Raw genomic sequence first — 27,153 nt, 5'->3', positions numbered from 1 at the left:
GACAGTGATCAGGTGCACACACTTAAATTGTACACATATGAACAAAGTGTGCGCAGCAGACATGATAACGCCAACGTTTCACATGAAGATGGCAAGAATCAGATGCAGGAGACTATAACTATGAATGTCTTTGCATTTGCTGAGGTCACTGGCTTGGGACTAGAGTTGTGTTTATCAGGGCATGATGGCAGGCTGCTCCCGACAAAAGTGGTTCACAGAATGCACCCGCCAGATCACCAGCACTATTGTGTTTCAGATTATCTCACTGAACTCTCCTCCTGGAAAATCCTTCCCACTGGCTTTCCCAGATTCTGTGTCCTCCCCTAAATGCTGGGGTGAAACGGGCAGAGTTCTGCGCCCTGCGTCCCTTTACGCGTCCCTAACGCGCTCCCAACGCGGCCTACAGCCCTGGTCGGGCACAGCCCTGGTCGGGCTTAGATCACTGGAGCCTTTTGTGACCAAGAACTCCGGAAGCCTAGGGTCAGGCCTGTTGCACAGGCATATTGTGCCTTGCCAATCCGGGATTGTTGTGTTTCAGGGCCTAGCCATCAATACTCCTGGGATTTCTTTCCCTGAGAACCCTCTTGTCCCTGTCCTCCCACAAGCCCCAGCTTTTATGTAAAATAAAGTGTGCACCATGGGCCTTCCCCTATTTGCTCTCTCCCCAATCTCTTTCTCCAAAGCTGAGCTCTGAAGGTAAATGTATCTATCTGAGTGAGGGGCTAGGGAGGGCCTTTCCCAGCAGTCTTACAAGTCAAGAGTTCAGAGAAAGCACCTGCTATGGGAGGGAGACTTTGCTCACAGAGAAGTCAAGTCTAACATAACACATCTGATGGGCAAGGCACACGCCTTACTGGCTGGTAGCACACCTACAGAGGAGCAGGGAGCTATGCTAAGCAGGCAACAGAAAAGTCATGTATGTGTCTCATACACTGGGACCGGTAGTAATACTGGCTCTAAGACCATTAGACAGTAGTCTATTCATCATTACGTCCAACAATAACAAGACACTAAGCAAATGAGAAATGCTGTATGGCATAAAGACGCATTATATAACACAAGCTCCAGGCAGGCACACAATTATCAAGATATATATTGAGTCTCAGGAACTGTGCTACAGTTATTAACCTCTGTGGTGCAAATGGTTAGCGCGTTCGGTTGTTAACAGAAAGGTTGGTGGTTCAAGCCCACCCAGGGAAGTATCCTTTTTGCCGGCATGAAACACTTTAATGAAACACAGATACGTACCTCTGCTCTCTCCTGCTTAAGACCCTTTATCTGAACATTTCAATCCTCTGCGTTCTCTCTGCACCTGCAGTCAATTTCATAATTAGGATAGAAAACAAAAGGCCTAGCCCTGTAATACAACTGTAGGCATATGAGGAGGGGAAAATAAGTCAAAAGGCCCACAGCATTTGTTGATCTGGCTCCCAAAGCTGTAAGTGTAAGGACCTCGTGGCGCAACGGTAGCGCGTCTGACTCCAGATCAGAAGGTTGCGTGTTCAAATCACGTCGGGGTCACTGCTTACCATTTTATTCCCCACTGAGGTCATATATTTCCTTTCGAAAACAAAGTCAAAAGAAAGCAGTCTTGCATTGGCCGGGAATCGAACCCGGGCCTCCCGCGTGGCAGGCGAGAATTCTACCACTGAACCACCAATGCTTCACATGGGTTGTTCACAGGCAGAGCTCTACCCAAGACAGTGATCAGGTGCACACACTTAAATTGTACACATATGAACCAAGTGTGCGCAGCAGACATGATAACGCCAACGTTTCACATGAAGATGGCAAGAATCAGATGCAGGAGACTATAACTATGAATGTCTTTGCATTTGCTGAGGTCACTGGCTTGGGACTAGAGTTGTGTTTATCAGGGCATGATGGCAGGCTGCTCCCGACAAAAGTGGTTCACAGAATGCACCCGCCAGATCACCAGCACTATTGTGTTTCAGATTATCTCACTGAACTCTCCTCCTGGAAAATCCTTCCCACTGGCTTTCCCAGATTCTGTGTCCTCCCCTAAATGCTGGGGTGAAACGGGCAGAGTTCTGCGCCCTGCGTCCCTTTACGCGTCCCTAACGCGCTCCCAACGCGGCCTACAGCCCTGGTCGGGCACAGCCCTGGTCGGGCTTAGATCACTGGAGCCTTTTGTGACCAAGAACTCCGGAAGCCTAGGGTCAGGCCTGTTGCACAGGCATATTGTGCCTTGCCAATCCGGGATTGTTGTGTTTCAGGGCCTAGCCATCAATACTCCTGGGATTTCTTTCCCTGAGAACCCTCTTGTCCCTGTCCTCCCACAAGCCCCAGCTTTTATGTAAAATAAAGTGTGCACCATGGGCCTTCCCCTATTTGCTCTCTCCCCAATCTCTTTCTCCAAAGCTGAGCTCTGAAGGTAAATGTATCTATCTGAGTGAGGGGCTAGGGAGGGCCTTTCCCAGCAGTCTTACAAGTCAAGAGTTCAGAGAAAGCACCTGCTATGGGAGGGAGACTTTGCTCACAGAGAAGTCAAGTCTAACATAACACATCTGATGGGCAAGGCACACGCCTTACTGGCTGGTAGCACACCTACAGAGGAGCAGGGAGCTATGCTAAGCAGGCAACAGAAAAGTCATGTATGTGTCTCATACACTGGGACCGGTAGTAATACTGGCTCTAAGACCATTAGACAGTAGTCTATTCATCATTACGTCCAACAATAACAAGACACTAAGCAAATGAGAAATGCTGTATGGCATAAAGACGCATTATATAACACAAGCTCCAGGCAGGCACACAATTAGCAAGATATATATTGAGTCTCAGGAACTGTGCTACAGTTATTAACCTCTGTGGTGCAAATGGTTAGCGCGTTCGGTTGTTAACAGAAAGGTTGGTGGTTCAAGCCCACCCAGGGAAGTATCCTTTTTGCCGGCATGAAACACTTTAATGAAACACAGATACGTACCTCTGCTCTCTCCTGCTTAAGACCCTTTATCTGAACATTTCAATCCTCTGCGTTCTCTCTGCACCTGCAGTCAATTTCATAATTAGGATAGAAAACAAAAGGCCTAGCCCTGTAATACAACTGTAGGCATATGAGGAGGGGAAAATAAGTCAAAAGGCCATCAGCATTTGTTGATCTGGCTTGAAGGCTGTAAGTGTAAGGACCTTGTGGCGCAACTGTAGCGCGTCTGACTCCAGATCAGAAGGTTGCGTGGTCAAATCACGTCGGGGTCACTGCTTACCATTTTATTCCCCACTGAGTTCATATATTTCCTTTCGAAAACAAAGTCAAAGGAACACATCCTTGCATTGGCCGGGAATCGAACCTGGGCCTCCCGCGTGGCAGGCGAGAATTCTACCACTGAACCACCAATGCTTCACATGGGGAGTTCACAGGCATAGCTCTGTCCAAGACAGTGATCAGGTGCACACACTTAAATTGTACATATATGAACAAAGTGTGCGCAGCAGACATGACAACGCCAAAGTTTCACATGATGATGGCTTATATAAGACAAGCTCCAGGCAGGCACATACATATCAAGATATATATTGAGTCTAAGGAAAGATGCTGTAGTCACTCGTCTCTATAGCGCAATCGGTTAGCGCGTTCGGCTGTTAACCGAAAGGTTGGTGGTTCAAGCCCACCCAGGGACGTATTATTTTGCCTGAATGAAACACTTGAATGGAAAACAGATACATACCTTTGCTCTCTCCTGCTGGACACCCTTTCCCTGAATATTTCAATTCTCTGCGTTCTCTCGGCACCTGCAGTCAATTTCATAATTAGGATAGAAAACAAAAGGTCAAGCTCTGTAATACAACTGTAGGCATATGAGGAGGGGAAAATAAGTCAAAAGGCCCACAGCATTTGTTGATCTGGCTCCGAAAGCTGTAAGTGTAAGGACCTCGTGGCGCAACGGTAGCGCGTCTGACTCCAGATCAGAAGGTTGCGTGTTGAAATCACGTCGGGGTCACTGCTTACCATTTTATTCCCCACTGAGGTCATATATTTCCTTTCGAAAACAAAGTCAAAAGAAAGCAGTCTTGCATTGGCTGGGAATCGAACCCGGGCCTCCCGCGTGGCAGGCGAGAATTCTACCACTGAACCACCAATGCTTCACATGGGTTGTTCACAGGCAGAGCTCTGCCCAAGACAGTGATCAGGTGCACACACTTAAATTGTACACATATGAACAAAGTGTGCGCAGCAGACATGATAACGCCAACGTTTCACATGAAGATGGCAAGAATCAGATGCAGGAGACTATAACTATGAATGTCTTTGCATTTGCTGAGGTCACTGGCTTGGGACTAGAGTTGTGTTTATCAGGGCATGATGGCAGGCTGCTCCCGACAAAAGTGGTTCACAGAATGCACCCACCAGATCACCAGCACTATTGTGTTTCAGATTATCTCACTGAACTCTCCTCCTGGAAAATCCTTCCCACTGGCTTTCCCAGATTCTGTGTCCTCCCCTAAATGCTGGGGTGAAACGGGCAGAGTTCTGCGCCCTGCGTCCCTTTACGCGTCCCTAACGCGCTCCCAACGTGGCCTACAGCCCTGGTCGGGCACAGCCCTGGTCGGGCTTAGATCACTGGAGCCTTTTGTGACCAAGAACTCCGGAAGCCTAGGGTCAGGCCTGTTGCACAGGCATATTGTGCCTTGCCAATCCGGGATTGTTGTGTTTCAGGGCCTAGCCATCAATACTCCTGGGATTTCTTTCCCTGAGAACCCTCTTGTCCCTGTCCTCCCACAAGCCCCAGCTTTTATGTAAAATAAAGTGTGCACCATGGGCCTTCCCCTATTTGCTCTCTCCCCAATCTCTTTCTCCAAAGCTGAGCTCTGAAGGTAAATGTATCTATCTGAGTGAGGGGCTAGGGAGGGCCTTTCCCAGCAGTCTTACAAGTCAAGAGTTCAGAGAAAGCACCTGCTATGGGAGGGAGACTTTGCTCACAGAGAAGTCAAGTCTAACATAACACATCTGATGGGCAAGGCACACGCCTTACTGGCTGGTAGCACACCTACAGAGGAGCAGGGAGCTATGCTAAGCAGGCAACAGAAAAGTCATGTATGTGTCTCATACACTGGGACCGGTAGTAATACTGGCTCTAAGACCATTAGACAGTAGTCTATTCATCATTACGTCCAACAATAACAAGACACTAAGCAAATGAGAAATGCTGTATGGCATAAAGACGCATTATATAACACAAGCTCCAGGCAGGCACACAATTATCAAGATATATATTGAGTCTCAGGAACTGTGCTACAGTTATTAACCTCTGTGGTGCAAATGGTTAGCGCGTTCGGTTGTTAACAGAAAGGTTGGTGGTTCAAGCCCACCCAGGGAAGGATCCTTTTTGCCGGCATGAAACACTTTAATGAAACACAGATACGTACCTCTGCTCTCTCCTGCTTAAGACCCTTTATCTGAACATTTCAATCCTCTGCGTTCTCTCTGCACCTGCAGTCAATTTCATAATTAGGATAGAAAACAAAAGGCCTAGCCCTGTAATACAACTGTAGGCATATGAGGAAGGGAAAATAAGTCAAAAGGCCATCAGCATTTGTTGATCTGGCTTGAAGGCTGTAAGTGTAAGGACCTTGTGGCGCAACGGTAGCGCGTCTGACTCCAGATCAGAAGGTTGCGTGGTCAAATCACGTCGGGGTCACTGCTTACCATTTTATTCCCCACTGAGTTCATATATTTCCTTTCGAAAACAAAGTCAAAGGAACGCAGCCTTGCATTGGCCGGGAATCGAACCCGGGCCTCCCGCGTGGCAGGCGAGAATTCTACCACTGAACCACCAATGCTTCACATGGGGAGTTCACAGGCATAGCTCTGTCCAAGACAGTGATCAGGTGCACACACTTAAATTGTACACATATGAACAAAGTGTGCGCAGCAGACATGACAACGCCAAAGTTTCACATGATGATGGCTTATATAAGACAAGCTCCAGGCAGGCACATACATATCAAGATATATATTGAGTCTAAGGAAAGTTGCTGTAGTCACTCGTCTCTGTGGCGCAATCGGTTAGCGCGTTCGGCTGTTAACCGAAAGGTTGGTGGTTCAAGCCCACCCAGGGACGTATTATTTTGCCTGAATGAAACACTTGAATGGAAAACAGATACATACCTTTGCTCTCTCTTGCTGGACACCCTTTCCCTGAATATTTCAATTCTCTGCGTTCTCTCGGCACCTGCAGTCAATTTCATAATTAGGATAGAAAACAAAAGGTCAAGCTCTGTAATACAACTGTAGGCATATGAGGAGGGGAAAATAAGTCAAAAGGCCCACAGCATTTGTTGATCTGGCTCCGAAAGCTGTATGTGTAAGGACCTCGTGGCGCAACGGTAGCGCGTCTGACTCCAGATCAGAAGGTTGCATGTTCAAATCACGTCGGGGTCACTGCTTACCATTTTATTCCCCACTGAGGTCATATATTTCCTTTCGAAAACAAAGTCAAAAGAAAGCAGTCTTGCATTGGCCGGGAATCGAACCCAGGCCTCCCGCGTGGCAGGCGAGAATTCTACCACTGAACCACCAATGCTTCACATGGGTTGTTCACAGGCAGAGCTCTACCCAAGACAGTGATCAGGTGCACACACTTAAATTGTACACATATGAACCAAGTGTGCGCAGCAGACATGATAACGCCAACGTTTCACATGAAGATGGCAAGAATCAGTTGCAGGAGACTATAACTATGAATGTCTTTGCATTTGCTGAGGTCACTGGCTTGGGACTAGAGTTGTGTTTATCAGGGCATGATGGCAGGCTGCTCCCGACAAAAGTGGTTCACAGAATGCACCCGCCAGATCACCAGCACTATTGTGTTTCAGATTATCTCACTGAACTCTCCTCCTGGAAAATCCTTCCCACTGGCTTTCCCAGATTCTGTGTCCTCCCCTAAATGCTGGGGTGAAACGGGCAGAGTTCTGCGCCCTGCGTCCCTTTACGCGTCCCTGACGCGCTCCCAACGCGGCCTACAGCCCTGGTCGGGCACAGCCCTGGTCGGGCTTAGATCACTGGAGCCTTTTGTGACCAAGAACTCCGGAAGCCTAGGGTCAGGCCTGTTGCACAGGCATATTGTGCCTTGCCAATCCGGGATTGTTGTGTTTCAGGGCCTAGCCATCAATACTCCTGGGATTTCTTTCCCTGAGAACCCTCTTGTCCCTGTCCTCCCACAAGCCCCAGCTTTTATGTAAAATAAAGTGTGCACCATGGGCCTTCCCCTATTTGCTCTCTCCCCAATCTCTTTCTCCAAAGCTGAGCTCTGAAGGTAAATGTATCTATCTGAGTGAGGGGCTAGGGAGGGCCTTTCCCAGCAGTCTTACAAGTCAAGAGTTCAGAGAAAGCACCTGCTATGGGAGGGAGACTTTGCTCACAGAGAAGTCAAGTCTAACATAACACATCTGATGGGCAAGGCACACGCCTTACTGGCTGGTAGCACACCTACAGAGGAGCAGGGAGCTATGCTAAGCAGGCAACAGAAAAGTCATGTATGTGTCTCATACACTGGGACCGGTAGTAGTACTGGCTCTAAGACCATTAGACAGTAGTCTATTCATCATTACGTCCAACAATAACAAGACACTAAGCAAATGAGAAATGCTGTATGGCATAAAGACGCATTATATAACACAAGCTCCAGGCAGGCACACAATTATCAAGATATATATTGAGTCTCAGGAACTGTGCTACAGTTATTAACCTCTGTGGTGCAAATGGTTAGCGCGTTCGGTTGTTAACAGAAAGGTTGGTGGTTCAAGCCCACCCAGGGAAGTATCCTTTTTGCCGGCATGAAACACTTTAATGAAACACAGATACGTACCTCTGCTCTCTCCTGCTTAAGACCCTTTATCTGAACATTTCAATCCTCTGCGTTCTCTCTGCACCTGCAGTCAATTTCATAATTAGGATAGAAAACAAAAGGCCTAGCCCTGTAATACAACTGTAGGCATATGAGGAGGGGAAAATAAGTCAAAAGGCCATCAGCATTTGTTGATCTGGCTTGAAGGCTGTAAGTGTAAGGACCTTGTGGCGCAACGGTAGCGCGTCTGACTCCAGATCAGAAGGTTGCGTGGTCAAATCACGTCGGGGTCACTGCTTACCATTTTATTCCCCACTGAGTTCATATATTTCCTTTCGAAAACAAAGTCAAAGGAACGCAGCCTTGCATTGGCCGGGAATCGAACCCGGGCCTCCCGCGTGGCAGGCGAGAATTCTACCACTGAACCACCAATGCTTCACATGGGGAGTTCACAGGCATAGCTCTGTCCAAGACAGTGATCAGGTGCACACACTTAAATTGTACACATATGAACAAAGTGTGCGCAGCAGACATGACAACGCCAAAGTTTCACATGATGATGGCTTATATAAGACAAGCTCCAGGCAGGCACATACATATCAAGATATATATTGAGTCTAAGGAAAGATGCTGTAGTCACTCGTCTCTGTGGTGCAATCGGTTAGCGCGTTCGGCTGTCAACCGAAAGGTTGGTGGTTCAAGCCCACCCAGGGACGTATTATTTTGCCTGAATGAAACACTTGAATGGAAAACAGATACATACCTTTGCTCTCTCTTGCTGGACACCCTTTCCCTGAATATTTCAATTCTCTGCGTTCTCTCGGCACCTGCAGTCAATTTCATAATTAGGATAGAAAACAAAAGGTCAAGCTCTGTAATACAACTGTAGGCATATGAGGAGGGGAAAATAAGTCAAAAGGCCCACAGCATTTGTTGATCTGGCTCCGAAAGCTGTAAGTGTAAGGACCTCGTGGCGTAACGCTAGCGCGTCTGACTCCAGATCAGAAGGTTGCGTGTTCAAATCACGTCGGGGTCACTGCTTACCATTTTATTCCCCACTGAGGTCATATATTTCCTTTCGAAAACAAAGTCAAAAGAAAGCAGTCTTGCATTGGCTGGGAATCGAACCCGGGCCTCCCGCGTGGCAGGCGAGAATTCTACCACTGAACCACCAATGCTTCACATGGGTCGTTCACAGGCAGAGCTCTGCCCAAGACAGTGATCAGGTGCACACACTTAAATTGTACACATATGAACAAAGTGTGCGCAGCAGACATGATAACGCCAACGTTTCACATGAAGATGGCAAGAATCAGATGCAGGAGACTATAACTATGAATGTCTTTGCATTTGCTGAGGTCACTGGCTTGGGACTAGAGTTGTGTTTATCAGGGCATGATGGCAGGCTGCTCCCGACAAAAGTGGTTCACAGAATGCACCCGCCAGATCACCAGCACTATTGTGTTTCAGATTATCTCACTGAACTCTCCTCCTGGAAAATCCTTCCCACTGGCTTTCCCAGATTCTGTGTCCTCCCCTAAATGCTGGGGTGAAACGGGCAGAGTTCTGCGCCCTGCGTCCCTTTACGCGTCCCTAACGCGCTCCCAACGCGGCCTACAGCCCTGGTCGGGCACAGCCCTGGTCGGGCTTAGATCACTGGAGCCTTTTGTGACCAAGAACTCCGGAAGCCTAGGGTCAGGCCTGTTGCACAGGCATATTGTGCCTTGCCAATCCGGGATTGTTGTGTTTCAGGGCCTAGCCATCAATACTCCTGGGATTTCTTTCCCTGAGAACCCTCTTGTCCCTGTCCTCCCACAAGCCCCAGCTTTTATGTAAAATAAAGTGTGCACCATGGGCCTTCCCCTATTTGCTCTCTCCCCAATCTCTTTCTCCAAAGCTGAGCTCTGAAGGTAAATGTATCTATCTGAGTGAGGGGCTAGGGAGGGCCTTTCCCAGCAGTCTTACAAGTCAAGAGTTCAGAGAAAGCACCTGCTATGGGAGTGAGACTTTGCTCACAGAGAAGTCAAGTCTAACATAACACATCTGATGGGCAAGGCACACGCCTTACTGGCTGGTAGCACACCTACAGAGGAGCAGGGAGCTATGCTAAGCAGGCAACAGAAAAGTCATGTATGTGTCTCATACACTGGGACCGGTAGTAATACTGGCTCTAAGACCATTAGACAGTAGTCTATTCATCATTACGTCCAACAATAACAAGACACTAAGCAAATGAGAAATGCTGTATGGCATAAAGACGCATTATATAACACAAGCTCCAGGCAGGCACTCAATTATCAAGATATATATTGAGTCTCAGGAACTGTGCTACAGTTATTAACCTCTGTGGTGCAAATGGTTAGCGCGTTCGGTTGTTAACAGAAAGGTTGGTGGTTCAAGCCCACCCAGGGAAGTATCCTTTTTGCCGGCATGAAACACTTTAATGAAACACAGATACGTACCTCTGCTCTCTCCTGCTTAAGACCCTTTATCTGAACATTTCAATCCTCTGCGTTCTCTCTGCACCTGCAGTCAATTTCATAATTAGGATAGAAAACAAAAGGCCTAGCCCTGTAATACAACTGTAGGCATATGAGGAGGGGAAAATAAGTCAAAAGGCCATCAGGATTTGTTGATCTGGCTTGAAGGCTGTAAGTGTAAGGACCTTGTGGCGCAACGGTAGCGCGTCTGACTCCAGATCAGAAGGTTGCGTGGTCAAATCACGTCGGGGACACTGCTTACCATTTTATTCCCCACTGAGTTCATATATTTCCTTTCGAAAACAAAGTCAAAGGAACGCAGCCTTGCATTGGCCGGGAATCGAACCCGGGCCTCCCGCGTGGCAGGCAAGAATTCTACCACTGAACCACCAATGCTTCTCATGGGGAGTTCACAGGCATAGCTCTGTCCAAGACAGTGATCAGGTGCACACACTTAAATTGTACACATATGAACAAAGTGTGCGCAGCAGACATGACAACGCCAAAGTTTCACATGATGATGGCTTATATAAGACAAGCTCCAGGCAGGCACATACATATCAAGATATATATTGAGTCTAAGGAAAGATGCTGTAGTCACTCGTCTCTGTGGCGCAATCGGTTAGCGCGTTCGGCTGTTAACCGAAAGGTTGGTGGTTCAAGCCCACCCAGGGACGTATTATTTTGCCTGAATGAAACACTTGAATGGAAAACAGATACATACCTTTGCTCTCTCTTGCTGGACACCCTTTCCCTGAATATTTCAATTCTCTGCGTTCTCTCGGCACCTGCAGTCAATTTCATAATTAGGATAGAAAACAAAAGGTCAAGCTCTGTAATACAACTGTAGGCATATGAGGAGGGGAAAATAAGTCAAAAGGCCCACAGCATTTGTTGATCTGGCTCCGAAAGCTGTAAGTGTAAGGACCTCGTGGCGTAACGCTAGCGCGTCTGACTCCAGATCAGAAGGTTGCGTGTTCAAATCACGTCGGGGTCACTGCTTACCATTTTATTCCCCACTGAGGTCATATATTTCCTTTCGAAAACAAAGTCAAAAGAAAGCAGTCTTGCATTGGCTGGGAATCGAACCCGGGCCTCCCGCGTGGCAGGCGAGAATTCTACCACTGAACCACCAATGCTTCACATGGGTCGTTCACAGGCAGAGCTCTGCCCAAGACAGTGATCAGGTGCACACACTTAAATTGTACACATATGAACAAAGTGTGCGCAGCAGACATGATAACGCCAACGTTTCACATGAAGATGGCAAGAATCAGATGCAGGAGACTATAACTATGAATGTCTTTGCATTTGCTGAGGTCACTGGCTTGGGACTAGAGTTGTGTTTATCAGGGCATGATGGCAGGCTGCTCCCGACAAAAGTGGTTCACAGAATGCACCCGCCAGATCACCAGCACTATTGTGTTTCAGATTATCTCACTGAACTCTCCTCCTGGAAAATCCTTCCCACTGGCTTTCCCAGATTCTGTGTCCTCCCCTAAATGCTGGGGTGAAACGGGCAGAGTTCTGCGCCCTGCGTCCCTTTACGCGTCCCTAACGCGCTCCCAACGCGGCCTACAGCCCTGGTCGGGCACAGCCCTGGTCGGGCTTAGATCACTGGAGCCTTTTGTGACCAAGAACTCCGGAAGCCTAGGGTCAGGCCTGTTGCACAGGCATATTGTGCCTTGCCAATCCGGGATTGTTGTGTTTCAGGGCCTAGCCATCAATACTCCTGGGATTTCTTTCCCTGAGAACCCTCTTGTCCCTGTCCTCCCACAAGCCCCAGCTTTTATGTAAAATAAAGTGTGCACCATGGGCCTTCCCCTATTTGCTCTCTCCCCAATCTCTTTCTCCAAAGCTGAGCTCTGAAGGTAAATGTATCTATCTGAGTGAGGGGCTAGGGAGGGCCTTTCCCAGCAGTCTTACAAGTCAAGAGTTCAGAGAAAGCACCTGCTATGGGAGGGAGACTTTGCTCACAGAGAAGTCAAGTCTAACATAACACATCTGATGGGCAAGGCACACGCCTTACTGGCTGGTAGCACACCTACAGAGGAGCAGGGAGCTATGCTAAGCAGGCAACAGAAAAGTCATGTATGTGTCTCATACACTGGGACCGGTAGTAATACTGGCTCTAAGACCATTAGACAGTAGTCTATTCATCATTACGTCCAACAATAACAAGACACTAAGCAAATGAGAAATGCTGTATGGCATAAAGACGCATTATATAACACAAGCTCCAGGCAGGCACACAATTATCAACATATATATTGAGTCTCAGGAACTGTGCTACAGTTATTAACCTCTGTGGTGCAAATGGTTAGCGCGTTCGGTTGTTAACAGAAAGGTTGGTGGTTCAAGCCCACCCAGGGAAGTATCCTTTTTGCCGGCATGAAACACTTTAATGAAACACAGATACGTACCTCTGCTCTCTCCTGCTTAAGACCCTTTATCTGAACATTTCAATCCTCTGCGTTCTCTCTGCACCTGCAGTCAATTTCATAATTAGGATAGAAAACAAAAGGCCTAGCCCTGTAATACAACTGTAGGCATATGAGGAGGGGAAAATAAGTCAAAAGGCCATCAGCATTTGTTGATCTGGCTTGAAGGCTGTAAGTGTAAGGACCTTGTGGCGCAACGGTAGCGCGTCTGACTCCAGATCAGAAGGTTGCGTGGTCAAATCACGTCGGGGTCACTGCTTACCATTTTATTCCCCACTGAGTTCATATATTTCCTTTCGAAAACAAAGTCAAAGGAACGCAGCCTTGCATTGGCCGGGAATCGAACCCGGGCCTCCCGCGTGGCAGGCAAGAATTCTACCACTGAACCACCAATGCTTCACATGGGGAGTTCACAGGCATAGCTCTGTCCAAGACAGTGATCAGGTGCACACACTTAAATTGTACACATATGAACAAAGTGTGCGCAGCAGACATGACAACGCCAAAGTTTCACATGATGATGGCTTATATAAGACAAGCTCCAGGCAGGCACATACATATCAAGATATATATTGAGTCTAAGGAAAGATGCTGTAGTCACTCGTCTCTGTAGCGCAATCGGTTATCGCGTTCGGCTGTTAACCGAAAGGTTGGTGGTTCAAGCCCACCCAGGGACGTATTATTTTGCCTGAATGAAACACTTGAATGGAAAACAGATACATACCTTTGCTCTCTCCTGCTGGACACCCTTTCCCTGAATATTTCAATTCTCTGCGTTCTCTCGGCACCTGCAGTCAATTTCATAATTAGGATAGAAAACAAAAGGTCAAGCTCTGTAATACAACTGTAGGCATATGAGGAGGGGAAAATAAGTCAAAAGGCCCACAGCATTTGTTGATCTGGCTCCGAAAGCTGTAAGTGTAAGGACCTCGTGGCGTAACGGTAGCGCGTCTGACTCCAGATCAGAAGGTTGCGTGTTCAAATCATGTCGGGGTCACTGCTTACCATTTTATTCCCCACTGAGGTCATATATTTCCTTTCGAAAACAAAGTCAAAAGAAAGCAGTCTTGCATTGGCTGGGAATCGAACCCGGGCCTCCCGCGTGGCAGGCGAGAATTCTACCACTGAACCACCAATGCTTCACATGGGTCGTTCACAGGCAGAGCTCTGCCCAAGACAGTGATCAGGTGCACACACTTAAATTGTACACATATGAACAAAGTGTGCGCAGCAGACATGATAACGCCAACGTTTCACATGAAGATGGCAAGAATCAGATGCAGGAGACTATAACTATGAATGTCTTTGCATTTGCTGAGGTCACTGGCTTGGGACTAGAGTTGTGTTTATCAGGGCATGATGGCAGGCTGCTCCCGACAAAAGTGGTTCACAGAATGCACCCGCCAGATCACCAGCACTATTGTGTTTCAGATTATCTCACTGAACTCTCCTCCTGGAAAATCCTTCCCACTGGCTTTCCCAGATTCTGTGTCCTCCCCTAAATGCTGGGGTGAAACGGGCAGAGTTCTGCGCCCTGCGTCCCTTTACGCGTCCCTAACGCGCTCCCAACGCGGCCTACAGCCCTGGTCGGGCACAGCCCTGGTCGGGCTTAGATCACTGGAGCCTTTTGTGACCAAGAACTCCGGAAGCCTAGGGTCAGGCCTGTTGCACAGGCATATTGTGCCTTGCCAATCCGGGATTGTTGTGTTTCAGGGCCTAGCCATCAATACTCCTGGGATTTCTTTCCCTGAGAACCCTCTTGTCCCTGTCCTCCCACAAGCCCCAGCTTTTATGTAAAATAAAGTGTGCACCATGGGCCTTCCCCTATTTGCTCTCTCCCCAATCTCTTTCTCCAAAGCTGAGCTCTGAAGGTAAATGTATCTATCTGAGTGAGGGGCTAGGGAGGGCCTTTCCCAGCAGTCTTACAAGTCAAGAGTTCAGAGAAAGCACCTGCTATGGGAGGGAGACTTTGCTCACAGAGAAGTCAAGTCTAAGATAACACATCTGATGGGCAAGGCACACGCCTTACTGGCTGGTAGCACACCTACAGAGGAGCAGGGAGCTATGCTAAGCAGGCAACAGAAAAGTCATGTATGTGTCTCATACACTGGGACCGGTAGTAATACTGGCTCTAAGACCATTAGACAGTAGTCTATTCATCATTACGTCCAACAATAACAAGACACTAAGCAAATGAGAAATGCTGTATGGCATAAAGACGCATTATATAACACAAGCTCCAGGCAGGCACACAATTATCAAGATATATATTGAGTCTCAGGAACTGTGCTACAGTTATTAACCTCTGTGGTGCAAATGGTTAGCGCGTTCGGTTGTTAACAGAAAGGTTGGTGGTTCAAGCCCACCCAGGGAAGTATCCTTTTTGCCGGCATGAAACACTTTAATGAAACACAGATACGTACCTCTGCTCTCTCCTGCTTAAGACCCTTTATCTGAACATTTCAATCCTCTGCGTTCTCTCTGCACCTGCAGTCAATTTCATAATTAGGATAGAAAACAAAAGGCCTAGCCCTGTAATACAACTGTAGGCATATGAGGAAGGGAAAATAAGTCAAAAGGCCATCAGCATTTGTTGATCTGGCTTGAAGGCTGTAAGTGTAAGGACCTTGTGGCGCAACGGTAGCGCGTCTGACTCCAGATCAGAAGGTTGCGTGGTCAAATCACGTCGGGGTCACTGCTTACCATTTTATTCCCCACTGAGTTCATATATTTCCTTTCGAAAACAAAGTCAAAGGAACGCAGCCTTGCATTGGCCGGGAATCAAACCCGGGCCTCCCGCGTGGCAGGCGAGAATTCTACCACTGAACCACCAATGCTTCACATGGGGAGTTCACAGGCATAGCTCTGTCCAAGACAGTGATCAGGTGCACACACTTAAATTGTACACATATGAACAAAGTGTGCGCAGCAGACATGACAACGCCAAAGTTTCACATGATGATGGCTTATATAAGACAAGCTCCAGGCAGGCACATACATATCAAGATATATATTGAGTCTAAGGAAAGATGCTGTAGTCACTCGTCTCTGTGGCGCAATCGGTTAGCGCGTTCGGCTGTTAACCGAAAGGTTGGTGGTTCAAGCCCACCCAGGGACGTATTATTTTGCCTGAATGAAACACTTGAATGGAAAACAGATACATACCTTTGCTCTCTCTTGCTGGACACCCTTTCCCTGAATATTTCAATTTTCTGCGTTCTCTCGGCACCTGCAGTCAATTTCATAATTAGGATAGAAAACAAAAGGTCAAGCTCTGTAATACAACTGTAGGCATATGAGGAGGGGAAAATAAGTCAAAAGGCCCTCAGCATTTGTTGATCTGGCTCCGAAAGCTGTAAGTGTAAGGACCTCGTGGCGCAACGGTAGCGCGTCTGACTCCAGATCAGAAGGTTGCGTGTTCAAATCACGTCGGGGTCACTGCTTACCATTTTATTCCCCACTGAGGTCATATATTTCCTTTCGAAAACAAAGTCAAAAGAAAGCAGTCTTGCATTGGCCGGGAATCGAACCCGGGCCTCCCGCGTGGCAGGCGAGAATTCTACCACTGAACCACCAATGCTTCACATGGGTTGTTCACAGGCAGAGCTCTACCCAAGACAGTGATCAGGTGCACACACTTAAATTGTACACATATGAACCAAGTGTGCGCAGCAGACATGATAACGCCAACGTTTCACATGAAGATGGCAAGAATCAGATGCAGGAGACTATAACTATGAATGTCTTTGCATTTGCTGAGGTCACTGGCTTGGGACTAGAGTTGTGTTTATCAGGGCATGATGGCAGGCTGCTCCCGACAAAAGTGGTTCACAGAATGCACCCGCCAGATCACCAGCACTATTGTGTTTCAGATTATCTCACTGAACTCTCCTCCTGGAAAATCCTTCCCACTGGCTTTCCCAGATTCTGTGTCCTCCCCTAAATGCTGGGGTGAAACGGGCAGAGTTCTGCGCCCTGCGTCCCTTTACGCGTCCCTAACGCGCTCCCAACGCGGCCTACAGCCCTGGTCGGGCACAGCCCTGGTCGGGCTTAGATCACTGGAGCCTTTTGTGACCAAGAACTCCGGAAGCCTAGGGTCAGGCCTGTTGCACAGGCATATTGTGCCTTGCCAATCCGGGATTGTTGTGTTTCAGGGCCTAGCCATCAATACTCCTGGGATTTCTTTCCCTGAGAACCCTCTTGTCCCTGTCCTCCCACAAGCCCCAGCTTTTATGTAAAATAAAGTGTGCACCATGGGCCTTCCCCTATTTGCTCTCTCCCCAATCTCTTTCTCCAAAGCTGAGCTCTGAAGGTAAATGTATCTATCTGAGTGAGGGGCTAGGGAGGGCCTTTCCCAGCAGTCTTACAAGTCAAGAGTTCAGAGAAAGCACCTGCTATGGGAGGGAGACTTTGCTCACAGAGAAGTCAAGTCTAACATAACACATCTGATGGGCAAGGCACACGCCTTACTGGCTGGTAGCACACCTACAGAGGAGCAGGGAGCTATGCTAAGCAGGCAACAGAAAAGTCATGTATGTGTCTCATACACTGGGACCGGTAGTAATACTGGCTCTAAGACCATTAGACAGTAGTCTATTCATCATTACGTCCAACAATAACAAGACACTAAGCAAATGAGAAATGCTGTATGGCATAAAGACGCATTATATAACACAAGCTCCAGGCAGGCACACAATTATCAAGATATATATTGAGTCTCAGGAACTGTGCTACAGTTATTAACCTCTGTGGTGCAAATGGTTAGCGCGTTCGGTTGTTAACAGAAAGGTTGGTGGTTCAAGCCCACCCAGGGAAGTATCCTTTTTGCCGGCATGAAACACTTTAATGAAACACAGATACGTACCTCTGCTCTCTCCTGCTTAAGACCCTTTATCTGAACATTTCAATCCTCTGCGTTCTCTCTGCACCTGCAGTCAATTTCATAATTAGGATAGAAAACAAAAGGCCTAGCCCTGTAATACAACTGTAGGCATATGAGGAGGGGAAAATAAGTCAAAAGGCCATCAGCATTTGTTGATCTGGCTTGAAGGCTGTAAGTATAAGGACCTTGTGGCGCAACGGTAGCGCGTCTGACTCCAGATCAGAAGGTTGCGTGGTCAAATCACGTCGGGGTCACTGCTTACCATTTTATTCCCCACTGAGTTCATATATTTCCTTTCGAAAACAAAGTCAAAGGAACGCAGCCTTGCATTGGCCGGGAATCGAACCCGGGCCTCCCGCGTGGCAGGCGAGAATTCTACCACTGAACCACCAATGCTTCACATGGGGAGTTCACAGGCATAGCTCTGTCCAAGACAGTGATCAGGTGCACACACTTAAATTGTACACATATGAACAAAGTGTGCGCAGCAGACATGACAACGCCAAAGTTTCACATGATGATGGCTTATATAAGACAAGCTCCAGGCAGGCACATACATATCAAGATATATATTGAGTCTAAGGAAAGATGCTGTAGTCACTCGTCTTTGTGGCGCAATCGGTTAGCGCGTTCGGCTGTTAACCGAAAGGTTGGTGGTTCAAGCCCACCCAGGGACGTATTATTTTGCCTGAATGAAACACTTGAATGGAAAACAGATACATACCTTTGCTCTCTCTTGCTGGACACCCTTTCCCTGAATATTTCAATTCTCTGCGTTCTCTCGGCACCTGCAGTCAATTTCATAATTAGGATAGAAAACAAAAGGTCAAGCTCTGTAATACAACTGTAGGCATATGAGGAGGGGAAAATAAGTCAAAAGGCCCACAGCATTTGTTGATCTGGCTCCGAAAGCTGTAAGTGTAAGGACCTCGTGGCGTAACGCTAGCACGTCTGACTCCAGATCAGAAGGTTGCGTGTTCAAATCACGTCGGGGTCACTGCTTACCATTTTATTCCCCACTGAGGTCATATATTTCCTTTCGAAAACAAAGTCAAAAGAAAGCAGTCTTGCATTGGCTGGGAATCGAACCCGGGCCTCCCGCGTGGCAGACGAGAATTCTACCACTGAACCACCAATGCTTCACATGGGTCGTTCACAGGCAGAGCTCTGCCCAAGACAGTGATCAGGTGCACACACTTAAATTGTACACATATGAACAAAGTGTGCGCAGCAGACATGATAACGCCAACGTTTCACATGAAGATGGCAAGAATCAGATGCAGGAGACTATAACTATGAATGTCTTTGCATTTGCTGAGGTCACTGGCTTGGGACTAGAGTTGTGTTTATCAGGGCATGATGGCAGGCTGCTCCCGACAAAAGTGGTTCACAGAATGCACCCGCCAGATCACCAGCACTATTGTGTTTCAGATTATCTCACTGAACTCTCCTCCTGGAAAATCCTTCCCACTGGCTTTCCCAGATTCTGTGTCCTCCCCTAAATGCTGGGGTGAAACGGGCAGAGTTCTGCGCCCTGCGTCCCTTTACGCGTCCCTAACGCGCTCCCAACGCGGCCTACAGCCCTGGTCGGGCTTAGATCACTGGAGCCTTTTGTGACCAAGAACTCCGGAGGCCTAGGGTCAGGCCTGTTGCACAGGCATATTGTGCCTTGCCAATCCGGGATTGTTGTGTTTCAGGGCCTAGCCATCAATACTCCTGGGATTTCTTTCCCTGAGAACCCTCTTGTCCCTGTCCTCCCACAAGCCCCAGCTTTTATGTAAAATAAAGTGTGCACCATGGGCCTTCCCCTATTTGCTCTCTCCCCAATCTCTTTCTCCAAAGCTGAGCTCTGAAGGTAAATGTATCTATCTGAGTGAGGGGCTAGGGAGGGCCTTTCCCAGCAGTCTTACAAGTCAAGAGTTCAGAGAAAGCACCTGCTATGGGAGGGAGACTTTGCTCACAGAGAAGTCAAGTCTAACATAACACATCTGATGGGCAAGGCACACGCCTTACTGGCTGGTAGCACACCTACAGAGGAGCAGGGAGCTATGCTAAGCAGGCAACAGAAAAGTCATGTATGTGTCTCATACACTGGGACCGGTAGTAATACTGGCTCTAAGACCATTAGACAGTAGTCTATTCATCATTACGTCCAACAATAACAAGACACTAAGCAAATGAGAAATGCTGTATGGCATAAAGACGCATTATATAACACAAGCTCCAGGCAGGCACACAATTATCAAGATATATATTGAGTCTCAGGAACTGTGCTACAGTTATTAACCTCTGTGGTGCAAATGGTTAGCGCGTTCGGTTGTTAACAGAAAGGTTGGTGGTTCAAGCCCACCCAGGGAAGTATCCTTTTTGCCGGCATGAAACACTTTAATGAAACACAGATACGTACCTCTGCTCTCTCCTGCTTAAGACCCTTTATCTGAACATTTCAATCCTCTGCGTTCTCTCTGCACCTGCAGTCAATTTCATAATTAGGATAGAAAACAAAAGGCCTAGCCCTGTAATACAACTGTAGGCATATGAGGAGGGGAAAATAAGTCAAAAGGCCATCAGCATTTGTTGATCTGGCTTGAAGGCTGTAAGTGTAAGGACCTTGTGGCGCAACGGTAGCGCGTCTGACTCCAGATCAGAAGGTTGCGTGGTCAAATCACGTCGGGGTCACTGCTTACCATTTTATTCCCCACTGAGTTCATATATTTCCTTTCGAAAACAAAGTCAAAGGAACGCAGCCTTGCATTGGCCGGGAATCGAACCCGGGCCTCCCGCGTGGCAGGCGAGAATTCTACCACTGAACCACCAATGCTTCACATGGGGAGTTCACAGGCATAGCTCTGTCCAAGACAGTGATCAGGTGCACACACTTAAATTGTACACATATGAACAAAGTGTGCGCAGCAGACATGACAACGCCAAAGTTTCACATGATGATGGCTTATATAAGACAAGCTCCAGGCAGGCACATACATATCAAGATATATATTGAGTCTAAGGAAAGATGCTGTAGTCACTCGTCTCTGTGGCGCAATCGGTTAGCGTGTTCGGCTGTTAACCGAAAGGTTGGTGGTTCAAGCCCACCCAGGGACGTATTATTTTGCCTGAATGAAACACTTGAATGGAAAACAGATACATACCTTTGCTCTCTCTTGCTGGACACCCTTTCCCTGAATATTTCAATTCTCTGCGTTCTCTCGGCACCTGCAGTCAATTTCATAATTAGGATAGAAAACAAAAGGTCAAGCTCTGTAATACAACTGTAGGCATATGAGGAGGGGAAAATAAGTCAAAAGGCCCACAGCATTTGTTGATCTGGCTCCGAAAGCTGTAAGTGTAAGGACCTCGTGGCGTAACGCTAGCGCGTCTGACTCCAGATCAGAAGGTTGCGTGTTCAAATCACGTCGGGGTCACTGCTTACCATTTTATTCCCCACTGAGGTCATATATTTCCTTTCGAAAACAAAGTCAAAAGAAAGCAGTCTTGCATTGGCTGGGAATCGAACCCGGGCCTCCCGCGTGGCAGGCGAGAATTCTACCACTGAACCACCAATGCTTCACATGGGTCGTTCACAGGCAGAGCTCTGCCCAAGACAGTGATCAGGTGCACACACTTAAATTGTACACATATGAACAAAGTGTGCGCAGCAGACATGATAACGCCAACGTTTCACATGAAGATGGCAAGAATCAGATGCAGGAGACTATAACTATGAATGTCTTTGCATTTGCTGAGGTCACTGGCTTGGGACTAGAGTTGTGTTTATCAGGGCATGATGGCAGGCTGCTCCCGACAAAAGTGGTTCACAGAATGCACCCGCCAGATCACCAGCACTATTGTGTTTCAGATTATCTCACTGAACTCTCCTCCTGGAAAATCCTTCCCACTGGCTTTCCCAGATTCTGTGTCCTCCCCTAAATGCTGGGGTGAAACGGGCAGAGTTCTGCGCCCTGCGTCCCTTTACGCGTCCCTAACGCGCTCCCAACGCGGCCTACAGCCCTGGTCGGGCACAGCCCTGGTCGGGCTTAGATCACTGGAGCCTTTTGTGACCAAGAACTCCGGAAGCCTAGGGTCAGGCCTGTTGCACAGGCATATTGTGCCTTGCCAATCCGGGATTGTTGTGTTTCAGGGCCTAGCCATCAATACTCCTGGGATTTCTTTCCCTGAGAACCCTCTTGTCCCTGTCCTCCCACAAGCCCCAGCTTTTATGTAAAATAAAGTGTGCACCATGGGCCTTCCCCTATTTGCTCTCTCCCCAATCTCTTTCTCCAAAGCTGAGCTCTGAAGGTAAATGTATCTATCTGAGTGAGGGGCTAGGGAGGGCCTTTCCCAGCAGTCTTACAAGTCAAGAGTTCAGAGAAAGCACCTGCTATGGGAGGGAGACTTTGCTCACAGAGAAGTCAAGTCTAACATAACACATCTGATGGGCAAGGCACACGCCTTACTGGCTGGTAGCACACCTACAGAGGAGCATGGAGCTATGCTAAGCAGGCAACAGAAAAGTCATGTATGTGTCTCATACACTGGGACCGGTAGTAATACTGGCTCTAAGACCATTAGACAGTAGTCTATTCATCATTACGTCCAACAATAACAAGACACTAAGCAAATGAGAAATGCTGTATGGCATAAAGACGCATTATATAACACAAGCTCCAGGCAGGCACACAATTATCAAGATATATATTGAGTATCAGGAACTGTGCTACAGTTATTAACCTCGGTGGTGCAAATGGTTAGCGCGTTCGGTTGTTAACAGAAAGGTTGGTGGTTCAAGCCCACCCAGGGAAGTATCCTTTTTGCCGGCATGAAACACTTTAATGAAACACAGATACGTACCTCTGCTCTCTCCTGCTTAAGACCCTTTATCTGAACATTTCAATCCTCTGCGTTCTCTCTGCACCTGCAGTCAATTTCATAATTAGGATAGAAAACAAAAGGCCTAGCCCTGTAATACAACTGTAGGCATATGAGGAGGGGAAAATAAGTCAAAAGGCCATCAGCATTTGTTGATCTGGCTTGAAGGCTGTAAGTGTAAGGACCTTGTGGCGCAACGGTAGCGTGTCTGACTCCAGATCAGAAGGTTGCGTGGTCAAATCACGTCGGGGTCACTGCTTACCATTTTATTCCCCACTGAGTTCATATATTTCCTTTCGAAAACAAAGTCAAAGGAACGCAGCCTTGCATTGGCCGGGAATCGAACCCGGGCCTCCCGCGTGGCAGGCAAGAATTCTACCACTGAACCACCAATGCTTCACATGGGGAGTTCACAGGCATAGCTCTGTCCAAGACAGTGATCAGGTGCACACACTTAAATTGTACACATATGAACAAAGTGTGCGCAGCAGACATGACAACGCCAAAGTTTCACATGATGATGGCTTATATAAGACAAGCTCCAGGCAGGCACATACATATCAAGATATATATTGAGTCTAAGGAAAGATGCTGTAGTCACTCGTCTCTGTAGCGCAATCGGTTAGCGCGTTCGGCTGTTAACCGAAAGGTTGGTGGTTCAAGCCCACCCAGGGACGTATTATTTTGCCTGAATGAAACACTTGAATGGAAAACAGATACATACCTTTGCTCTCTCCTGCTGGACACCCTTTCCCTGAATATTTCAATTCTCTGCGTTCTCTCGGCACCTGCAGTCAATTTCATAATTAGGATAGAAAACAAAAGGTCAAGCTCTGTAATACAACTGTAGGCATATGAGGAGGGGAAAATAAGTCAAAAGGCCCACAGCATTTGTTGATCTGGCTCCGAAAGCTGTAAGTGTAAGGACCTCGTGGCGTAACGGTAGCGCGTCTGACTCCAGATCAGAAGGTTGCGTGTTCAAATCATGTCGGGGTCACTGCTTACCATTTTATTCCCCACTGAGGTCATATATTTCCTTTCGAAAACAAAGTCAAAAGAAAGCAGTCTTGCATTGGCTGGGAATCGAACCCGGGCCTCCCGCGTGGCAGGTGAGAATTCTACCACTGAACCACCAATGCTTCACATGGGTCGTTCACAGGCAGAGCTCTGCCCAAGACAGTGATCAGGTGCACACACTTAAATTGTACACATATGAACAAAGTGTGCGCAGCAGACATGATAACGCCAACGTTTCACATGAAGATGGCAAGAATCAGATGCAGGAGACTATAACTATGAATGTCTTTGCATTTGCTGAGGTCACTGGCTTGGGACTAGAGTTGTGTTTATCAGGGCATGATGGCAGGCTGCTCCCGACAAAAGTGGTTCACAGAATGCACCCGCCAGATCACCAGCACTATTGTGTTTCAGATTATCTCACTGAACTCTCCTCCTGGAAAATCCTTAGCACTGGCTTTCCCAGATTCTGTGTCCTCCCCTAAATGCTGGGGTGAAACGGGCAGAGTTCTGCGCCCTGCGTCCCTTTACGCGTCCCTAACGCGCTCCCAACGCGGCCTACAGCCCTGGTCGGGCTTAGATCACTGGAGCCTTTTGTGACCAAGAACTCCGGAAGCCTAGGGTCAGGCCTGTTGCACAGGCATATTGTGCCTTGCCAATCCGGGATTGTTGTGTTTCAGGGCCTAGCCATCAATACTCCTGGGATTTCTTTCCCTGAGAACCCTCTTGTCCCTGTCCTCCCACAAGCCCCAGCTTTTATGTAAAATAAAGTGTGCACCATGGGCCTTCCCCTATTTGCTCTCTCCCCAATCTCTTTCTCCAAAGCTGAGCTCTGAAGGTAAATGTATCTATCTGAGTGAGGGGCTAGGGAGGGCCTTTCCCAGCAGTCTTACAAGTCAAGAGTTCAGAGAAAGCACCTGCTATGGGAGGGAGACTTTGCTCACAGAGAAGTCAAGTCTAAGATAACACATCTGATGGGCAAGGCACACGCCTTACTGGCTGGTAGCACACCTACAGAGGAGCAGGGAGCTATGCTAAGCAGGCAACAGAAAAGTCATGTATGTGTCTCATACACTGGGACCGGTAGTAATACTGGCTCTAAGACCATTAGACAGTAGTCTATTCATCATTACGTCCAACAATAACAAGACACTAAGCAAATGAGAAATGCTGTATGGCATAAAGACGCATTATATAACACAAGCTCCAGGCAGGCACACAATTATCAAGATATATATTGAGTCTCAGGAACTGTGCTACAGTTATTAACCTCTGTGGTGCAAATGGTTAGCGTGTTCGGTTGTTAACAGAAAGGTTGGTGGTTCAAGCCCACCCAGGGAAGTATCCTTTTTGCCGGCATGAAACACTTTAATGAAACACAGATACGTACCTCTGCTCTCTCCTGCTTAAGACCCTTTATCTGAACATTTCAATCCTCTGCGTTCTCTCTGCACCTGCAGTCAATTTCATAATTAGGATAGAAAACAAAAGGCCTAGCCCTGTAATACAACTGTAGGCATATGAGGAAGGGAAAATAAGTCAAAAGGCCATCAGCATTTGTTGATCTGGCTTGAAGGCTGTAAGTGTAAGGACCTTGTGGCGCAACGGTAGCGCGTCTGACTCCAGATCAGAAGGTTGCGTGGTCAAATCACGTCGGGGTCACTGCTTACCATTTTATTCCCCACTGAGTTCATATATTTCCTTTCGAAAACAAAGTCAAAGGAACGCAGCCTTGCATTGGCCGGGAATCAAACCCGGGCCTCCCGCGTGGCAGGCGAGAATTCTACCACTGAACCACCAATGCTTCACATGGGGAGTTCACAGGCATAGCTCTGTCCAAGACAGTGATCAGGTGCACACACTTAAATTGTACACATATGAACAAAGTGTGCGCAGCAGACATGACAACGCCAAAGTTTCACATGATGATGGCTTATATAAGACAAGCTCCAGGCAGGCACATACATATCAAGATATATATTGAGTCTAAGGAAAGATGCTGTAGTCACTCGTCTCTGTGGCGCAATCGGTTAGCGCGTTCGGCTGTTAACCGAAAGGTTGGTGGTTCAAGCCCACCCAGGGACGTATTATTTTGCCTGAATGAAACACTTGAATGGAAAACAGATACATACCTTTGCTCTCTCTTGCTGGACACCCTTTCCCTGAATATTTCAATTCTCTGCGTTCTCTCGGCACCTGCAGTCAATTTCATAATTAGGATAGAAAACAAAAGGTCAAGCTCTGTAATACAACTGTAGGCATATGAGGAGGGGAAAATAAGTCAAAAGGCCCTCAGCATTTGTTGATCTGGCTCCGAAAGCTGTAAGTGTAAGGACCTCGTGGCGCAACGGTAGCGCGTCTGACTCCAGATCAGAAGGTTGCGTGTTCAAATCACGTCGGGGTCACTGCTTACCATTTTATTCCCCACTGAGGTCATATATTTCCTTTCGAAAACAAAGTCAAAAGAAAGCAGTCTTGCATTGGCCGGGAATCGAACCCGGGCCTCCCGCGTGGCAGGCGAGAATTCTACCACTGAACCACCAATGCTTCACATGGGTTGTTCACAGGCAGAGCTCTACCCAAGACAGTGATCAGGTGCACACACTTAAATTGTACACATATGAACCAAGTGTGCGCAGCAGACATGATAACGCCAACGTTTCACATGAAGATGGCAAGAATCAGATGCAGGAGACTATAACTATGAATGTCTTTGCATTTGCTGAGGTCACTGGCTTGGGACTAGAGTTGTGTTTATCAGGGCATGATGGCAGGCTGCTCCCGACAAAAGTGGTTCACAGAATGCACCCGCCAGATCACCAGCACTATTGTGTTTCAGATTATCTCACTGAACTCTCCTCCTGGAAAATCCTTCCCACTGGCTTTCCCAGATTCTGTGTCCTCCCCTAAATGCTGGGGTGAAACGGGCAGAGTTCTGCGCCCTGCGTCCCTTTACGCGTCCCTAACGCGCTCCCAACGCGGCCTACAGCCCTGGTCGGGCACAGCCCTGGTCGGGCTTAGATCACTGGAGCCTTTTGTGACCAAGAACTCCGGAAGCCTAGGGTCAGGCCTGTTGCACAGGCATATTGTGCCTTGCCAATCCGGGATTGTTGTGTTTCAGGGCCTAGCCATCAATACTCCTGGGATTTCTTTCCCTGAGAACCCTCTTGTCCCTGTCCTCCCACAAGCCCCAGCTTTTATGTAAAATAAAGCGTGCACCATGGGCCTTCCCCTATTTGCTCTCTCCCCAATCTCTTTCTCCAAAGCTGAGCTCTGAAGGTAAATGTATCTATCTGAGTGAGGGGCTAGGGAGGGCCTTTCCCAGCAGTCTTACAAGTCAAGAGTTCAGAGAAAGCACCTGCTATGGGAGGGAGACTTTGCTCACAGAGAAGTCAAGTCTAACATAACACATCTGATGGGCAAGGCACACGCCTTACTGGCTGGTAGCACACCTACAGAGGAGCAGGGAGCTATGCTAAGCAGGCAACAGAAAAGTCATGTATGTGTCTCATACACTGGGACCGGTAGTAATACTGGCTCTAAGACCATTAGACAGTAGTCTATTCATCATTACGTCCAACAATAACAAGACACTAAGCAAATGAGAAATGCTGTATGGCATAAAGACGCATTATATAACACAAGCTCCAGGCAGGCAC

General features: G+C 47.7%; 37 non-coding genes across 37 annotated transcripts; 24 read left to right on the top strand and 13 right to left on the bottom strand.

Moving 5' to 3' along the window:
- The first annotated feature begins 1,449 nt into the window (after positions 1-1,449).
- On the top strand, positions 1,450-1,521 carry TRNAW-CCA (transfer RNA tryptophan (anticodon CCA)). The gene has a single exon. It is a non-coding gene; the product is annotated as a tRNA-Trp (tRNA).
- Positions 1,522-1,592: 71 nt separating this feature from the next.
- Positions 1,593-1,663, bottom strand: TRNAG-GCC (transfer RNA glycine (anticodon GCC)). The gene has a single exon. It is a non-coding gene; the product is annotated as a tRNA-Gly (tRNA).
- Positions 1,664-3,568: 1,905 nt separating this feature from the next.
- On the top strand, positions 3,569-3,642 carry TRNAN-GUU (transfer RNA asparagine (anticodon GUU)). Its single transcript has one exon. It is a non-coding gene; the product is annotated as a tRNA-Asn (tRNA).
- Positions 3,643-3,890: 248 nt separating this feature from the next.
- TRNAW-CCA (transfer RNA tryptophan (anticodon CCA)) lies at positions 3,891-3,962 on the top strand. The gene has a single exon. It is a non-coding gene; the product is annotated as a tRNA-Trp (tRNA).
- A 1,626-nt stretch (positions 3,963-5,588) lies between these two features.
- Positions 5,589-5,660, top strand: TRNAW-CCA (transfer RNA tryptophan (anticodon CCA)). The gene has a single exon. It is a non-coding gene; the product is annotated as a tRNA-Trp (tRNA).
- Positions 5,661-5,731: 71 nt separating this feature from the next.
- On the bottom strand, positions 5,732-5,802 carry TRNAG-GCC (transfer RNA glycine (anticodon GCC)). Its single transcript has one exon. It is a non-coding gene; the product is annotated as a tRNA-Gly (tRNA).
- Positions 5,803-6,009: 207 nt separating this feature from the next.
- Positions 6,010-6,083, top strand: TRNAN-GUU (transfer RNA asparagine (anticodon GUU)). The gene has a single exon. It is a non-coding gene; the product is annotated as a tRNA-Asn (tRNA).
- Positions 6,084-6,331: 248 nt separating this feature from the next.
- On the top strand, positions 6,332-6,403 carry TRNAW-CCA (transfer RNA tryptophan (anticodon CCA)). The gene has a single exon. It is a non-coding gene; the product is annotated as a tRNA-Trp (tRNA).
- A 71-nt stretch (positions 6,404-6,474) lies between these two features.
- On the bottom strand, positions 6,475-6,545 carry TRNAG-GCC (transfer RNA glycine (anticodon GCC)). Its single transcript has one exon. It is a non-coding gene; the product is annotated as a tRNA-Gly (tRNA).
- Positions 6,546-8,029: 1,484 nt separating this feature from the next.
- Positions 8,030-8,101, top strand: TRNAW-CCA (transfer RNA tryptophan (anticodon CCA)). Its single transcript has one exon. It is a non-coding gene; the product is annotated as a tRNA-Trp (tRNA).
- Positions 8,102-8,172: 71 nt separating this feature from the next.
- Positions 8,173-8,243, bottom strand: TRNAG-GCC (transfer RNA glycine (anticodon GCC)). Its single transcript has one exon. It is a non-coding gene; the product is annotated as a tRNA-Gly (tRNA).
- Positions 8,244-8,450: 207 nt separating this feature from the next.
- Positions 8,451-8,524, top strand: TRNAD-GUC (transfer RNA aspartic acid (anticodon GUC)). The gene has a single exon. It is a non-coding gene; the product is annotated as a tRNA-Asp (tRNA).
- A 2,089-nt stretch (positions 8,525-10,613) lies between these two features.
- On the bottom strand, positions 10,614-10,684 carry TRNAG-GCC (transfer RNA glycine (anticodon GCC)). The gene has a single exon. It is a non-coding gene; the product is annotated as a tRNA-Gly (tRNA).
- Positions 10,685-10,891: 207 nt separating this feature from the next.
- On the top strand, positions 10,892-10,965 carry TRNAN-GUU (transfer RNA asparagine (anticodon GUU)). Its single transcript has one exon. It is a non-coding gene; the product is annotated as a tRNA-Asn (tRNA).
- A 1,946-nt stretch (positions 10,966-12,911) lies between these two features.
- TRNAW-CCA (transfer RNA tryptophan (anticodon CCA)) lies at positions 12,912-12,983 on the top strand. Its single transcript has one exon. It is a non-coding gene; the product is annotated as a tRNA-Trp (tRNA).
- Positions 12,984-13,054: 71 nt separating this feature from the next.
- On the bottom strand, positions 13,055-13,125 carry TRNAG-GCC (transfer RNA glycine (anticodon GCC)). Its single transcript has one exon. It is a non-coding gene; the product is annotated as a tRNA-Gly (tRNA).
- A 207-nt stretch (positions 13,126-13,332) lies between these two features.
- Positions 13,333-13,406, top strand: TRNAN-GUU (transfer RNA asparagine (anticodon GUU)). The gene has a single exon. It is a non-coding gene; the product is annotated as a tRNA-Asn (tRNA).
- Positions 13,407-13,654: 248 nt separating this feature from the next.
- TRNAW-CCA (transfer RNA tryptophan (anticodon CCA)) lies at positions 13,655-13,726 on the top strand. Its single transcript has one exon. It is a non-coding gene; the product is annotated as a tRNA-Trp (tRNA).
- Positions 13,727-15,352: 1,626 nt separating this feature from the next.
- On the top strand, positions 15,353-15,424 carry TRNAW-CCA (transfer RNA tryptophan (anticodon CCA)). Its single transcript has one exon. It is a non-coding gene; the product is annotated as a tRNA-Trp (tRNA).
- Positions 15,425-15,495: 71 nt separating this feature from the next.
- On the bottom strand, positions 15,496-15,566 carry TRNAG-GCC (transfer RNA glycine (anticodon GCC)). The gene has a single exon. It is a non-coding gene; the product is annotated as a tRNA-Gly (tRNA).
- Positions 15,567-15,773: 207 nt separating this feature from the next.
- TRNAN-GUU (transfer RNA asparagine (anticodon GUU)) lies at positions 15,774-15,847 on the top strand. Its single transcript has one exon. It is a non-coding gene; the product is annotated as a tRNA-Asn (tRNA).
- Positions 15,848-16,095: 248 nt separating this feature from the next.
- Positions 16,096-16,167, top strand: TRNAW-CCA (transfer RNA tryptophan (anticodon CCA)). The gene has a single exon. It is a non-coding gene; the product is annotated as a tRNA-Trp (tRNA).
- A 71-nt stretch (positions 16,168-16,238) lies between these two features.
- On the bottom strand, positions 16,239-16,309 carry TRNAG-GCC (transfer RNA glycine (anticodon GCC)). Its single transcript has one exon. It is a non-coding gene; the product is annotated as a tRNA-Gly (tRNA).
- Positions 16,310-17,793: 1,484 nt separating this feature from the next.
- Positions 17,794-17,865, top strand: TRNAW-CCA (transfer RNA tryptophan (anticodon CCA)). Its single transcript has one exon. It is a non-coding gene; the product is annotated as a tRNA-Trp (tRNA).
- A 71-nt stretch (positions 17,866-17,936) lies between these two features.
- TRNAG-GCC (transfer RNA glycine (anticodon GCC)) lies at positions 17,937-18,007 on the bottom strand. Its single transcript has one exon. It is a non-coding gene; the product is annotated as a tRNA-Gly (tRNA).
- A 207-nt stretch (positions 18,008-18,214) lies between these two features.
- Positions 18,215-18,288, top strand: TRNAN-GUU (transfer RNA asparagine (anticodon GUU)). The gene has a single exon. It is a non-coding gene; the product is annotated as a tRNA-Asn (tRNA).
- Positions 18,289-20,218: 1,930 nt separating this feature from the next.
- TRNAW-CCA (transfer RNA tryptophan (anticodon CCA)) lies at positions 20,219-20,290 on the top strand. Its single transcript has one exon. It is a non-coding gene; the product is annotated as a tRNA-Trp (tRNA).
- Positions 20,291-20,361: 71 nt separating this feature from the next.
- Positions 20,362-20,432, bottom strand: TRNAG-GCC (transfer RNA glycine (anticodon GCC)). Its single transcript has one exon. It is a non-coding gene; the product is annotated as a tRNA-Gly (tRNA).
- A 207-nt stretch (positions 20,433-20,639) lies between these two features.
- On the top strand, positions 20,640-20,713 carry TRNAN-GUU (transfer RNA asparagine (anticodon GUU)). Its single transcript has one exon. It is a non-coding gene; the product is annotated as a tRNA-Asn (tRNA).
- Positions 20,714-22,802: 2,089 nt separating this feature from the next.
- TRNAG-GCC (transfer RNA glycine (anticodon GCC)) lies at positions 22,803-22,873 on the bottom strand. Its single transcript has one exon. It is a non-coding gene; the product is annotated as a tRNA-Gly (tRNA).
- A 207-nt stretch (positions 22,874-23,080) lies between these two features.
- TRNAN-GUU (transfer RNA asparagine (anticodon GUU)) lies at positions 23,081-23,154 on the top strand. Its single transcript has one exon. It is a non-coding gene; the product is annotated as a tRNA-Asn (tRNA).
- A 248-nt stretch (positions 23,155-23,402) lies between these two features.
- TRNAW-CCA (transfer RNA tryptophan (anticodon CCA)) lies at positions 23,403-23,474 on the top strand. Its single transcript has one exon. It is a non-coding gene; the product is annotated as a tRNA-Trp (tRNA).
- A 1,610-nt stretch (positions 23,475-25,084) lies between these two features.
- On the top strand, positions 25,085-25,156 carry TRNAW-CCA (transfer RNA tryptophan (anticodon CCA)). The gene has a single exon. It is a non-coding gene; the product is annotated as a tRNA-Trp (tRNA).
- A 71-nt stretch (positions 25,157-25,227) lies between these two features.
- Positions 25,228-25,298, bottom strand: TRNAG-GCC (transfer RNA glycine (anticodon GCC)). The gene has a single exon. It is a non-coding gene; the product is annotated as a tRNA-Gly (tRNA).
- Positions 25,299-25,505: 207 nt separating this feature from the next.
- On the top strand, positions 25,506-25,579 carry TRNAN-GUU (transfer RNA asparagine (anticodon GUU)). The gene has a single exon. It is a non-coding gene; the product is annotated as a tRNA-Asn (tRNA).
- Positions 25,580-25,827: 248 nt separating this feature from the next.
- Positions 25,828-25,899, top strand: TRNAW-CCA (transfer RNA tryptophan (anticodon CCA)). Its single transcript has one exon. It is a non-coding gene; the product is annotated as a tRNA-Trp (tRNA).
- Positions 25,900-25,970: 71 nt separating this feature from the next.
- Positions 25,971-26,041, bottom strand: TRNAG-GCC (transfer RNA glycine (anticodon GCC)). Its single transcript has one exon. It is a non-coding gene; the product is annotated as a tRNA-Gly (tRNA).
- Between the last annotated feature and the right edge of the window lie 1,112 nt (positions 26,042-27,153).

Source organism: Lissotriton helveticus, chromosome 1_2 (genome assembly GCF_964261635.1).
Source record: "Lissotriton helveticus chromosome 1_2, aLisHel1.1, whole genome shotgun sequence".
Classification (NCBI taxonomy): domain Eukaryota; kingdom Metazoa; phylum Chordata; class Amphibia; order Caudata; family Salamandridae; genus Lissotriton; species Lissotriton helveticus.
Note: the sequence above shows the minus strand (reverse complement) of the source record. Positions and strands in the feature narration are given on the sequence as shown.